Here is a 15112-nt window from a genome sequence, read left to right on the forward strand (position 1 = left end):
AGGTACGAGCGAATCGACGCGCTTTGTAGCTACTGAAAAGCAACCAATCCACAACTTTTCCTTGGATCCATCCTCTCGGCAAGAGTGAGAGTGGAGCAGTGAGACTTTGCAACCTGAACTCTGGGTCTCTGCGACTCACAACGCCAGCAACACCGCGACGCAAAGACACCCACCAACCAAACCAACAACGCTGGTCACGTGGTCTTCGAGACTACACAGAGGCCGTGTCCGAATTGCATACTACCTGCTACATGCTATATAGTAGGCACTATATAGTATGCATACTGCATACTATATAGTACCTACTGTTCCACAAAACGCGTGTAGTATGCGAGAAAATACAGCATGCTACTCGAGTCATCCAGCGGAAGTGACGGGATACGATACTGTTTACTCCCGCGAAGCTGTGGTACAATTATCCGGTGTTTTCTGTGATCATTTTGTGTATTATCCACAAAAATGTTGCCTTTTCCTGGCATGGGATGTGCGGCTGCTGCTGCCGCCAGGAGAAGTCGTGTTCGCGCTGCAAGGAGAAGAGCCGTCATGAGATCTTCTCGACATGCTTGTAGTTGAGGTAAATATTGAACGTTAGCTTGCTAGCTACGCTAGTTAGCTAGGTTAGTTGATAGCCCCGCATGTGCTGGCTTGGGGCTAGCTATACTGTTACATTTGTACCAGGGATGTTATATTAAATAGATTCTGAGGGGCAGGTAAGCAAAACAATAAAACTCAACTCATTTTAAAGAGGTGGGTAAACTGAGTTTACCTGGGTTTACTCATCACTACACGCCTGCTTTGTAATGTTACATTTTAGCTCTACAGATAATGACATCTATCTATTATCATATTGTAAAGACAAGTATATGCCATACGCACAAATGAGTTAAAGTTTGCCCTAATAATATTCCCCCTATAGGCTCACATGGAAGACAGAGGTCCTCACCAAGTCAACCTCCACGTCCCTGCTGAGGACCTATTTTGACGGCTGGACACAAGGAGGGACTTCAGATTGTCAAAATCGACACAGAGGAACCTTGGTGATGGTCAGGAGGATGGGGCAAGACCATGGAGGTGCTAATAATAGCAATAACAATAATAATAATTCATTGCATTTAGAGCTTTTCTCAGTACTCACCCTTTACAATGGTCTTGTCATTCACAGACAGGTGCTAGTCTTTGGAGGTAACATTACATCAGTCATTTAGCAGACACTTTTGTCCAGCATTACCTTAGTCATTTATTTAGCAGACACTTTTGTGTGTCTGCTAAACGACTTACAGTAGGCCTAATTGCATTTAACCATTTAAAGGTTGAAGACCTTGATGGTGGCCATGGTCCTGCTGCTGCAGATCATCCCAACCCTGGAGATGGCCTCAGAAAGTGTCTCGCAGCGGCAGCATCAGCACCAGCACAAGCTGCCTGGATCGCAGCTCTTGGTGAGCACGACTACCCCCATCCTGCCATAAGTAGTCAGTCTATCAGTTCATGAGTGTGCTTTGCCTTGTTCCTTATAGACAGCCTTGAGGCTTTAAACACCGATCAGTTGGTTATAGGCAGCCTTGAGGCATTTGTTTAAATGTATTTGTATTTAAATGTATGTGTAACACTGTACATAGTAATCAGTTTAAGTATTTTGGGGGGAGACAACAGATCAGCGTTCTCCTGTCAGTACCTTTTGCAAGGAAAGCTAATGATCTGACCAAATATAAACAAGTCAAAAGTATATTTGAAGACCATTGTGTAATAAAAATATCCAAGAAATGTTTATGGTTGTGTTTCTTCCATTATACATGTAAAGGTTACTTCTTGATGTATTAACATTTCAACAAAGTGTAATATCTACACATCAGACACATTGTCTTGATATGTCTACAGGTCATGTACAGTAACTTGGAAGGTCTTAACACAACACGCAGAGCACTTTGGACATGTAACTCCCTTATCAAGTAGTCGTTAGTCAGACACATTAAACAGTGATGCTTTCATAACCGTCTCTGAATAATTCCAATGAAGCATTGTGAACCAACATGTGTTCCGTCTTTTATGCCTAATTGCAAACTACAATGTCCATTAGGAATGTTCTTTTACTCTAATGACTGGTTTTAGGTATAGTGACATTTGTTCTTTGACTGGGAATACATTACAAGGAATGACACACAAACACCAATTTAATTCAAGAAAATACATTTAATAAAAAATAACAAAAACAATAATGGAACAAGATAAAACAGTTTTTTTTTTGACTGAGGCTTCTAGAAGCAACATCAGCTGGTCCTCCCTCTCCTTAAACAACCCCCTTTCCTCCCTCCCTCCACTCAGCCTTCATCTCTGCCTTCTCTCTCCCCCATTCAACATCAGCCGGTCCTCCCTCTGGAGGACGGCCAACTCTTCCCTGTTTATGGGGAAGAGAAACACCACGCTGAAAGGCTTGGAGTAAGTTAACTTACGTATGCATTGTTGTTCAGAAGCAATCCAGCGGTCTGTTTACTTTGGATATTGATTTATGTAGGACCTACATCTTAGAAGCTGGGCTGCAGGGGACGACGGAGACAGCCTGGATAAAGCACACAGAGAACCTTGTAGCCATGTACAAGGTGATTTTGATCTACAGGCTACATGATAGCAAATATATTGATAGGGACTCACAGTTTGTATGACACTAGAAAACTGTTATCTAACCTCATAGGACCTAAAGAGCCCCAGAACTGGGGTCAGCACAGAGGGAGGGGAGGCCACAGCCGCTTTGTGGAAGTGGTACGGGGTCTTGGAAGAGGCGATGGGGGCCACCCATGCAGCCGTCCTCCAGAGGATCATCGTCCCTGGTGTGGTCGTTGGTCCCTGTAATACATCCAGAAGTATTATGGGACAATGAATACTAATATATTAATATATGATATATGAACAGTTGAACTCGTTTAAATCATGGAATGAACAGACAATTGTTTAAACAACTTCAAGTAACGTTAGGCTCGGTGGCTTAGGTTAGCCATTTAACAACTCATCACAATTTCGACATTTCTTATACATTTCTTAAGCAATCATGGTCATATTACATGGAAATGTTACTCTGTCTTGATTCTAGCTATAATAACATTTAAGCTATGACATTAATACGTTTTGAGCAAGAGCCGTCTGAACACCTGTAACGTTAGCAGCCTATTAACGTTGGCTGGGCTAGCTAGCTAACGTAACGTCCACCACAGAGATCAATGCAAGCAGCTAGCTATCATGACGTTCTTTTTCGAAATGTCATTTCTACCCCACCTATTTACACAAAACTGCATTTGTAGCTCTGTGTCGTTATAACTAAGATATCTGTCCGGAAAAATAATTTTTCCATCGACAAATTAAGTCAATACTTACATTTGAAAACTCCCGCTGCGGTCCCGGAGACCTCTTCGTTCGCCATCTTTTTTTATTTTTCTCACAGCCCAGTGACGTTTCACCTCTCGACTTCCGGAACAGTATGCTCTGGACTATGCTACATTTACGCCCATTTTTTCGCCGATTTCGCCTACTATATAGTACCTACTATATAGTAGGCGAAATACAGTATGCACAGTTTTGATGCAGCATGCTGCATCTCGCCTACTATATAGCAAGTAGTATGCAATTCGGACACGGCCCGAGAGCTGGCCAGTCGAAGGGAGCCGCGCGCCACACAAACCGTAAGATCCACGCTAAAACGCTGCTCGTTTTATGTGTTGTGGTTGCCAGTGGCGTGCACAGACGGGCCAGGGACAAAGGGGCAGGTGCTCAGTGGCGGGGGGGGGATACTGATAGCTTAAGTATACTGATAGCTTCACATGCTGTACCAACAACAAATTCTACCGACATTGGTCGTGTGGTGGTCATCATTACGTTAAATCCATTAATTGATTATGGCTAGCTTGTTTTAGCAGGTGGGCATTCGGCTAATTTAGGCTTGGCTGTTTGGCGCTGTATGAGACTAACTTCACAACAGAGACAAATAAATGCAAGTTATAGTTTGGCAACTGAGGCTTAGGGGCAAACAATGCACTCGTTGTATTGTTACCTGGCTGGTTAGCTGTCATCACTCGGGCACTCTGGATGGGGAAAGGGCAGGGGAGGAAACGTGTGTGCAGTACTGCTGCAGCGCGCCTCCGTTTGTATCCGAGTTCGTGTTTACCTTTGAGGAAGGGAGGGGAGGGGCACGGGTGTGTGTGTGTGGGGGGGGGGGGGGCTGGTAAAATTACAACTCATTTGTTGTCACCATGTGCCACATACAGTAGGTCTACACCTATAAAAAAAGTAACTTTCAAAAGGGCACTTGCCTTGTCCAGAGGGCAAAGGGCAGGTGATTTAGCACCACCTCGTGTCTATCTGTGCACGTCCCTGGTGGTTGCTGTGTTGCTGAGTTAGATCCTAGGCCAGGCTGCACTTATCTATCACTTATTCCCTTCCTGCTTTGTTTCCACCCTGCCACATTTGTGTTCTCATGTTGTTGAATTGTGTGTTTTCATATTATCCTGATAATTGATTAGTATACTTCAATAAATATTTCATGCTTTGATCACGTTGTAGCGTCATTAACAGATCTCTAGGTCACTTAATTGAGTCAAAGACTTCCTTTCAGACAGATTGATATTGCATTAGATTATTGATAGGCTGTTTTCCCTCATGAGGGTGGTGCCCCATACGAGTTGACTTAGCGTAGTTAAGTCAATTTTCCTTCATAGTGTGATAGCTGCGGTATAACCATAAGTTATACCAAGTCATAGTCATATTTCCATAAAACTATAAGCTCCTAAACCGCTACAACCCAGAGACGTGATCTCTCATTGCGGCATGAAGTTTGTGGCTATAACCCGCCGAGCTCGAAACAAAATGAATACCACCTTCTAGCAAACAAAACATATTCAGTCACAATTATACTGTTAAAACTAAGATGTCTGGATAAAAAATATGTTTTCCAACGGATATATTTGACGAAAGTAGATCAATAAGCAAGCCGCTTTTCATCGCTAACTCGGGAGAGCCATGAACGCAATCTGTTCGTGGACTACAAGAATGCGTCATTGATACCTTTGACTGTGCATGTCAAAGATGGCGCCGTTCAATAGGGCTTCACTTTAGATTTTGAATCCTGGGGTCCCGAGTTTGACTTAGCTGTCTTCCTGGAACAGAAAACACAGGCTTTCCCTTATTTGAGGCTTAGCGAACTCAGGATTTGCACTAAACCCGCTTTCTGGAATACCCCCCAGGTGGTAGTAGTCTGTATCATTAAGGGGGAAACGGATGTTCACCGGATGTATGAAACGTAAACAACAGCGTTTGTTTAGCTACATATAGACTAGAGGAGTTTTGCTCTGCATAGACAGTAATCTCTGAGAATGTTCCGCGTGGGAGTCCAATGCTCTGACCACTACGTGTGGAATTTAGAGTAGTGGTGGACTTCTTCGTCATTCAGGACTCTCTTATTTGTCAGGAGCTTCTTGAGTTTGGTGAAGGCAGCACTGTCTAAAACGGATAATAAATGTATACATTTCCATCCTGGGCACCCTTCTGTTTCTAGAGATATATTATCAATTTAGATTTCCTTTAGGTTATGATGAAAATTGTGTCCAAATATTTATGCACCTAACTGTATGTTATAGGGCAGGCCAAGTCAATTGGCGGCCCGCGGGCCGAGGAATTTTTCTGGCCCTTTGATTAATATTATTAGGGGCCAGGCAGCGTAGCTGCCGGAACCCTATTGTATTTGCCTATATTATTATTAGGGGCCAGGCAGCGTAGCTGCCGGAACCCTATTGTATTTGCCTATATTATTATTGGGGGCCAAGCAGCGAAGCTGCGTAGGCCACCACTAAGTTTCTACCTTTTCTTATTTCTTTCTTTCTTTCTTATTATTCCTCTGCCATTGTAGTCTATGGCAGCCCATATAAGCTTATGGTAGAAAGTTATGAAAATTGGCACACTCATTTGGGACAGTGCCCTGACCCTCCTCACCAAGTCTCATGTCCACACCTCACCCTCTCTAGCGCCACCAACGTGTCAAAGTTGGAGGTGCATTTATGCATGCAGCTTTTCTTCAGCAAGTCCAATTTTAAAACTTCAGGTGTCCTTCAATTCCTTGGCTCAAGCCGGATTCAACGCACTCTATGACGTCATTGTGGCCATCTTGGCTTCTCCGCCATTTTGAATGATGTGCAAAACCCTTAAAATGTATCTCCTCCTAGGAACTTTCACCAATTTGCAAAAAAATCGGTGGATGTCATCTATACACCAATGTCTACAAAGAATGTACAGGGATTTTTGATTATCCATTGCGTTCGCTCGTGACAGCCAATCAAAATTGGCAGAAAAGCTGCAAAACAGAAACTGGGGTCATATCTCAGTAATGTTTTAATCTATCAAAACCACATTTGGCACACTCATTCGGGACATACCCATGACATCTGTCACCAAGCCTCATGTTGACATCTTGTGCACTCTAGCGCCACCAGCGTGTCAAAGTTGGAGTTGCGTTTATGCCAGTAACTTTTGAGCTGTATGTCCAATCTTCAAAATTATGGTAGCAATGGATTCCCTGGCTCATGCTGAGTTCAAAACACCCCATGGTTTCATTATTACTTCATTTGTTTGATTGCAGAATGAAAGGAACACTTTTTGTCTTCTGCACAATTTCACCAGTTTCAGAGTGGTGAAAGGCGCATTTTGGAAAAAGTCACACATTTTCTAAACTGCCATCCCTCTTCCAATTCTCACAGCTCATACACATTTTACATATCAAAACGTTCACACGACTCTTGGGATTCATAAAATCAAAAAAGCTAAGCTCTTCGATGTATATTTTTCACTCTGTGACAGTTCGAATATTGACCCCCCCCCCTCCATTGAAATCAATGGAGCCACACTCTAGAAAATCTCTCTTCGCTCTAGAATCTCTAACTGTTTCTAACTCTTCACCTCTCCTACACTTCTGAAGACCGAAGGACATTTTATACATGGAAATGTTCGCGTGATTGTCTGGATTCTGAAGAAGTAAATAGTTGAGCTATGCTATGTATACTTTTCGCTGTGTGCCAATTTAAACAACGACACCCCCCCCTCTCACTCTACCGAGAGGAAGCAACCCTACCAGGTGACATTAATTAAGTGCTCAGGACTCACTCTACCAAGAGGAAGCAAAAGCTGACATTATCCACTCAAATCTGCGAATTGCTTTCCTGAGATCCGTTGTGGAACAGCGGGTAGCGCATCAGTCTCGCAAGCAGCGGGTTCAGGGTTCGATTCCCGTTCATCCAAAATGCCTTCTTATAATTATTGTAATTATGCTGCTGTGGAAGTCAATGGCAGACAACAGAATCGTTGTCGGTCGCTGTTGCCAGTTCAAAGTTGTGAAATTTGGCTCACAGACCAGGGACTCTTGTGCCTATTGTTCAGAGTAAGTAATATGTGTGACTTTCGAAATTCTCGGAACCATCCTTGACCCTTGTCAAACATGTCGCCACGTCAGTCTAGCCTTGTACTTGCACCATTATGTTTCTACCATTTCTTATTATCATCCTTTCTTTCTTTATTATACTCTTCTGCCATTGGAGTCTATGGCAGCCCATAGAACCGTATGGTAGAAAGTTATGAAATTTGGCACACTGATTCGGGACAGTCCCATGACCCCTCTCACCAAGACCCATGTCCTCAGCTCCTACACTCTAGCGCCACCAACATGTCAAAGTTGCCAATGCATTTATGCACGCCACTTTTGAACCGTAAGTCCAATTTTCAAAATCAAGGTGCTATATGATTCCTTGGCTCAAGCCGAGTTTAACAAACCCTATTACGTCTTGCATACTATATTGAATTGTCTGCCATTTTGGATTTAGTGAAAAACACTTAAAATGCTACTCCTCCTACAGATTTTCATTAATCTGCAAAACAAAATAATACACATTATCTGGAGACCAATGTCTACAAAGGAATGATTTGAATTGTTGATATTCCAATGCGTTTGCTTGTGACAGCCAATTGAATTTGGCGACAAAGCCACCAACGGCTGAAATGCCTTGTGGACTAGGGCAATTCTCCTTTGCAAGATCAGGCATAGCACAGTGGATAGGGAGTCGGCCTTGCAAGCATCAGGTGCAGAGTTCGAATCTCGTTCAACCACATGTCCGATTTTCCTCCAATCTGCATGAAACGTGATAGGCCTACACAATATGTAGACTAATCCTAGTCTACAAAGGTTCAATATGATTTTTTCTAATTTTCCAATGCGTTCGCTTGTGACAGCCAATTGCATTTGGCGACAATGCCGCTAAACAGGAGTTGTATCAGAAATGCTTTAATAGCATTTAATTCAGGGCCCTTGCACCCTCTGGCCTTTCCAGCTGACATTAATTAAGTGCTCAGGACTCAGGCTCAAGTGTGAAGGGGCGGAAGGGTGGTTTGCGCACTCAGATTGGGATTCAGCTAATGTATCAAAACCACATTTGGCACACTGGTTATGGATCCCCTGTCATCAAGTCACATGTTGACAGCTTGATAATTAGTTACCATTCATGTCTTTTTAATCTAATATATTTTTATACACTTGCCTTTTTATATAATAGCCTTGTTCTATTAAAGCTGTAAATGGAATGCATGCATTCTGCAATCATACACACTATTTCAAACAGAAATACCATTAAAGTTATTAAAGTCGAAATTCCTTTATAAACACAGAAATAACTGTACTTAAACATGACTGTTACAACAGCAACTATATCACACATACATCAATTATACATAGCCTACAGTATAATATCTCTACCCAAGGCCTTCTACAGAAATGCACACTTTTAAAAATGGGCCTCCATAACCTTAAATGAGTAGATGGCTGCCTCTGCTGCTTAGGGGCCTTTGCAAAAGAGGCCTTTCTATGAGGCCTGTAGTGTTCTGGGTGGGCTTCGGCAAGTCCTGCAACTGGTTGATGGAGTTTGTGGCTGGTGATGGTTGATGAGCATCAGCAATAGCAATAATAATAATAATATTTTATTTGTTAATACACTTTACATTGAACAAACAAAGTGCTACAGGACAAAACATAAAAAAGCTACAGCAGCTAATGTAAAAAAAAAAATATATATGACAAGACAGGCTACACAGGGCTAGAACTAACACAAACAATCTGACACAATCTAACAAAAATCTTTCATAAAATAAGGTGGGTTTTTAGGCCTTTTTAAAAAGCATCCAGAATCTGTGGCGCCCTCAGATGGTCAGGGATAGCATGGGAGCGGCGGAGCAGAAGGCCCGTCTCCCATTTGGAGCTTGGTCCTCGGGGGCTGGAGGAGGTTGGCCTGTCCCACTGCTGGTGAAACTGAATGAAATTCAACAAGCCCCACTACTGGTATGTGCCACACAAGATCAATGCTTCTTTATGACCGGTAAGCTCAGAAAAAATTAAAACAGACTCATTTGGTGATCAATTCAATTCAAACAACTTTATTAGTCCCACTAGGGGCAATTTATTTAGAGCAGCTTGTTGCACAAAAATCATAAAAACAAATGTTATACAAATGTTACTGTTGGCTGTGTCGTAAACACTTGGAGACAGCTGGCTGTAAGCGACAAGCAGGCAGACTGGAAAAGATGAGCTACCTGCAACAGTGGTCTCTCTAAGAACCTGTTACAGACATGTACAGGGAAGTAATAAGACAAAAGACCAATGCATCTGCACCTTCACACCAGATAAGAATAATTAAAAACAGATTTATTTGTTGATCGACTCACTGTTTTCTGGAGACAGCTAGCTGTGAACAACAGGTAGACTGGAACATGTGAGCTATGTGAGTGGTTGGGCCAAGAACCTGTTACAGACATGTATAGGAAAATAATGAGACAAAATGAATGCTTCTTCACAACAGGTAAGCTCAGAATAATTTAAAATAAATGCATTTGTTAATCAACTAATTCACTGTCACCTGGAAACAGCCACGGCTTCTAGTTCTACTTTAACTTATCAATTACCCCCATAATAGGTCTACCTGAGGACTTCTACATAAATGCCCACTGAGAAATGAACTGCCCTCCACAACCCCAAGATAGTATAATTGCCTTTGTTGCAAAAGAGGCCTTTCCATGAGACCTGTAGTGTTGGTGTGGATAGGCTTCGGCAAACCTGGCTGATAGTCCCTATGGGAGGTGGTGGCTGATGAACCTGAGAAGACAAGAAATCTTTTATTTTTTTTAGCATTTTGAGATTGTCTCTCATTGGAAAGTGCATTATAAATATTATGATGAATATTATAGTTATTTACCAGCAGCTTACCAGCTATGAAGAACCAGAGTAGGGGGACGAATGGTAATACACTCCACAGCATTTCTCTCTCTCTTTCGTGTCTTTGAAGCTGGTTGGTTATATGACAGTTTTGCATGTCTTTACACAGTCCTTTGCATTTTTATTGAACACTGTGAGGGGGTTGCTGATTTTTCAGATGAGGTTCCATGCCTTTTTGCTGTTTCTTGCCATTCAGTTGTCTCCAGTAGGGTTTGCCATTTCTGCTGGCGGTGTTCTGATAGGGAGGTCATGAGTCTCTCACCTACTTCGATGGTGCTGTCAGCAAAGGGATCAGATTTGTAGAGCTGTTGGTATTGCTCATATAGTTTGCTGTTTCTGCTTGGAGCATCGAGGCCGGCATTGTATTGGGTGCGGCAGCCTCTTGGGATGTTCTTCCCAAGGGCTGCCTGGTGTACTAGTTTGGTGAAGATTTCGTAGTTCTTGGGGTCCGCTGGGAGGTTGCCGATCTTCCCTTCAAGGTCTTCTTGGAAACCAGGCCAGTTTGCTTTCCCAAAGTTGAACCTTCTCCGGAAAGGAATTGTGGCTGGGGTTACTGCGGCATTGACTGTAAGGCCAATGAGGCGGTGTTGGGTTTTTGGCAGTGGCTCCAGTACCAGCTTCTTGCTCAGTCCAGAGATGCTATGGCTGACAAACGCAATATCAGGGTTGTAGCCGGCTTTCCATCGCCCACAGCATTGTAAGGTCTCCTCTACATTCAGGGAAGCAGGAGCAGGGTCGACTACCTTTGTAATAGTCATTTCAAATCTGTAAGGTAATTAAGAGGAGACATGTCCTTCTACAAAAAGTGTACATGCTTTAACATACAGTAGGTGAAGCAAACCAACATAATGCATGTTTAACAAGAATAACATCACTTATAATATATAGTATATATTATAATATATAACTTATATATCATATATAGCATGTGTATGTTAGAAAAATAAACACTGTTAAACTATATACTCACAATGTGTTTTGTTGTAGTTCGTTTCACACAGCCAACAGTAACATTTGTATAACGAAAAAAAAACTAGATAAACCAGCAAATTCAACAGAAATGAAAAAGAATAAATAAACAGAATTGTGTAGTGTTATTAAATGAAATATGAATTAAATTAAACCTGCTACGGGGAGCCGTCCAGTCTTATGTTCCTCCCCCCCCCCCCCCTGCTTTGCGGACGGAATAGGTTAGAACAAACTTTGAACATTCACAGTAGGTATACTTTACTATTTAATGGTGAATATCTTTAATTGTGAGAGATATTAACAAAGTGATATAAGTACCGTGCTATGAAAACTATAATTCTGTAAGTCTGCGCAACAATAACATTGACAAGATTACATTGTGCAATATAGGGCACTCAGAATATAATAGGTATACTTTAATATTCAATGGTGATTATAAAAAATATTACACAAATGAAATAAGTATCGCTTCATGAAAACTGTAGTATGTCTGAACAACTTCAACAATAACATCGTCTGTGCCTTTAATGTACACATGGTCTATGAGAGTACCTTTTTCAGTTGTAGCTGTTTGTACATGTTGAGTATATCCATGGTGTTCCATTACCTGTAAAATTGTACATGATCCAAAGACATCTTCATTAAAGTCTCCCATTATGATTTTCTTCCCTGGATGCTTCTCAAGTTCACAGATTACCTTTAAGAGTTGTTGCCGAAACATGTCAATTTTATAAGAACTAGGCCTGTACAAAACAGCAGCAGTCAAATTTACATGAGGTATTGCAAAATACAACCATTCCAAATTGGATCTTTCTGGAATCACGGTGTTCATGTCAATGTTGTCTGAATAATACAAACCAACTCCACCTCTTTCTTGATGTTTCAATTCTGCAAAAAGTGGCTGAGTGTCGTCATAACAGTTTGCCCTTGGGTTGTGGTTGAAGCAAAATCCTGGAAGTTGTGGTACTTCTTCAGTGTCTACGTTGAGCCATGTCTCTGTTAAGCAAATACAATCAGCTTGCATTAGGGTTTTATGGGCATGAATGTCTTGAATGTGGGCTTTTAGACTTTGTACATTGTGAAGTGCTAGTGTGCAGGTATGGTTAACATTAGAGAAAACAGACTTTTCAAATGAAAACCGAGGCAAGTTTTTCAGGGCCAAGTCTATTTTGTTATTGCAATATATGGTTGACTCTTTGAAGTCTTCAATTATCAATCCAGTGAGAGTTTTCACACGACTCAAAGCAACGTATGCTTGCCCTGCAGTAAAGATCTTCTTGAGTGATACAACAGCTTTTTCAACAGTAAGACCTTGAACCTTGTGTACTGTGCATGCCCATGCAAGTCTCAGTGGAAATTGACGGCGTACTCCACCAGCATATGTGACTTGATCCTCTTCCACTTTGATTAGAGTTAAATGTTCAGAAAACCTCTGATGTGTTTTCGATCTCTGAATCTTGCCAACATTTGGGTTATCAAACTCCACATGAATAGCTGTAGGGAAATCATCCTGTTGTTGACCTTTACTGATGTGCACAACTCTACCAAACGCTCCATTGACAAGGCCATCAGACACATCAATGTTTTTCTTCAACATCACTCTTGCTCCAATACCCAAAGAAACACAATTTGATAAACATGAATTAAACACTTTGCTGTGAAAACCAACCATCTGTTCCATTCTTCCAGTTTTGGGATTTCTGATAAAATCTTGAGCATGTATACTGATTGCGTCTGGGCAGGTCTTTTGCAGCCTCTTAAGGTTATAGTCATCAACTTCTCCATTAGTAGCAAATATGTGGATGTGGTCAGGTTCTTCACCAGTTTCACACCGTTTCAACATCAGAAGATCATTGGCGCTTAGGGGTTCTTTCTTTTTACGAACTCTGTCGGTTCAGCATCTCAGCAAATGTTGCATCTTGTTGTCTAACAACTTTAGTTAGTTCAACAACTTCAAAGTTGCTTTCCCACAGATTGACTCCTTTGTTATCGGCAAAAAGAGGAGTACCTTTTACAGCTGGTAACTGATAGAAATCGCCCACAGCAACAATGCAAACTTTTCCAAAGGGGGAATAATCACCAGTCTGCTTGATCTGACGTAGTCTACCATGAATGTAGGCCAGAAGGCGGTGGTCAACCATGGACACTTCATCAATGATGAGAATTTGCAAACTGCTCATTTTAGTCCGTAAAGAATTAACCTTCTCATCACCTAGAGGTTGATATGGCAATCTGATATTAGCACCAATGGAGAATGTGTTGTGAATTGTTGCAGCACCAATGTTAAATGCAGCCACACCTGTAGACGCTGTTAAGATTACAGTGACATCATCAGGGTTTTCAGCAAGCGGAGACAACAGTCGGGAGGCTTCATAATGTATTGCTTTGATCAAATGGCTTTTCCCTGTACCAGCACCACCAGTAACAAATAGGCGAAATGGTTCTGGATTTTGTCCAAGCTGCTTCTGCAAACACCACTTACGGACACTATAGAATATTGCCGACTGCTCTTCATTTAATGAGCGCAGTAAATGCAGTGCATCCTGTCTGGGCATTGACACATGATTTGTTTCAAGAGTGCATGCGGTTTCTGGATTTGCAGTAAGGTCTGGAATAAGTTGCTCATGATCATCCTCATCAGGCATAACTTTGTCTTTCATCAGTTCCAAACAATGAAGACGTTCTCTTTCTGTTTCAGGACATATTTGAGCCCAGGCATCTTCTAAATCAATGTCCTGTTCAAGCAATTCTTTAGCTTTGTCTATTTCGTCACTTTCCCTTTCAAAAAGAGATTTATTAACATCAACAATTGACTTCACTGTTTGGAGATCATTGACACATTTCACTGCGCCATTCTCATAGAAATGCTCAAATGTATCAAAGTGGGCTGGCTTGAGCTGATAGTCATCATAATATGGCAAAAACAGTTGTAGCAAGGAATGAAAGTACTGCTCTGGGTTTCTTGTTGGAGAAAATCTGGGATACCTTACAACAGCAGGTTCAGTTCGAGTCCTTTTTTGGATAAAACCACAGTCGTTGTCTAGTTTTATGACACATTCTGAAGACTCTTTCTTTGGTGACACCTGTGACCTTGAGAGTACTCTGTATTCAGAACAAAAACTGGCAAGGCATAGAATTTCGAATTGCTCCGTCTTGGGTCTGTTCTTATATCTCTCAACCACATTGGTCATCCACAAACTGCTGTCATCATGAGACCTTTTATGTTCAGCTTTACCTTGGAGTAGGTGCAAAGGCAAACTCATTCTTACAGGGTTTTCTCCAATGGGAATAAACTGTACTTGACGAGAGCATTCCTTCAAGTGCATGTGTGTTAACCGATACACTGCTTCTTGAGCTGAAACTTCTCTGTTGTGCAGGTATATGCTTCCAAGCTTTTTAAATGCTCCTTTTGCATCAAGGTTCCCATTCATGGCCTCATTCTGTGCACGTTGCAACAACAATCCCATTTCTTGTTCAGCTTTTGTGATATGTCAGTATATAAACCACTACTGAAAAAGCATCCGTCACATATTGGATATCCATATTGCCTTGCCATGCATGCAGTAAGTCTCTGTTATACTGATTTACCCAAATGTCTTTTGGATTTCGTTTAAGGACAACGCTTTTCTTTTTGGAACATGTATTATATGCTCTTTCAAACAATCCTTGATCTATCCCAAGAGATTCAAAAAATGCCTCAGTCGAATCAAAATTCATGTCAGGGATCTTCAATGCACTTTTGACTTTCTTCATAATTGCACTTGCATTTTTAGTTTTGTCTTTGCCATTCAAGTCATCCGAGTTGCCTCCTCTTGTGATAAAAGTACGGCTCGATGGTGGTCGTGGGAAATTAAATCGACA

The 15112-nt window shown here is 41.6% G+C and overlaps 1 long non-coding RNA gene across 1 annotated transcript; it reads left to right on the forward strand.

The window, feature by feature from the left end:
- The first annotated feature begins 479 nt into the window (after positions 1–479).
- Positions 480–1445, forward strand: LOC311311105. Its single transcript, XR_014630535.1, has 3 exons — positions 480–574; positions 917–1071; positions 1310–1445. It is a non-coding gene; the product is annotated as an uncharacterized lncRNA (long non-coding RNA).
- The last annotated feature ends 13667 nt before the right edge of the window (positions 1446–15112 follow it).

Source organism: Borostomias antarcticus, assembly GCF_949987555.1.
Source record: "Borostomias antarcticus genome assembly, chromosome: 7".
Classification (NCBI taxonomy): Eukaryota; Metazoa; Chordata; class Actinopteri; order Stomiiformes; family Stomiidae; genus Borostomias; species Borostomias antarcticus.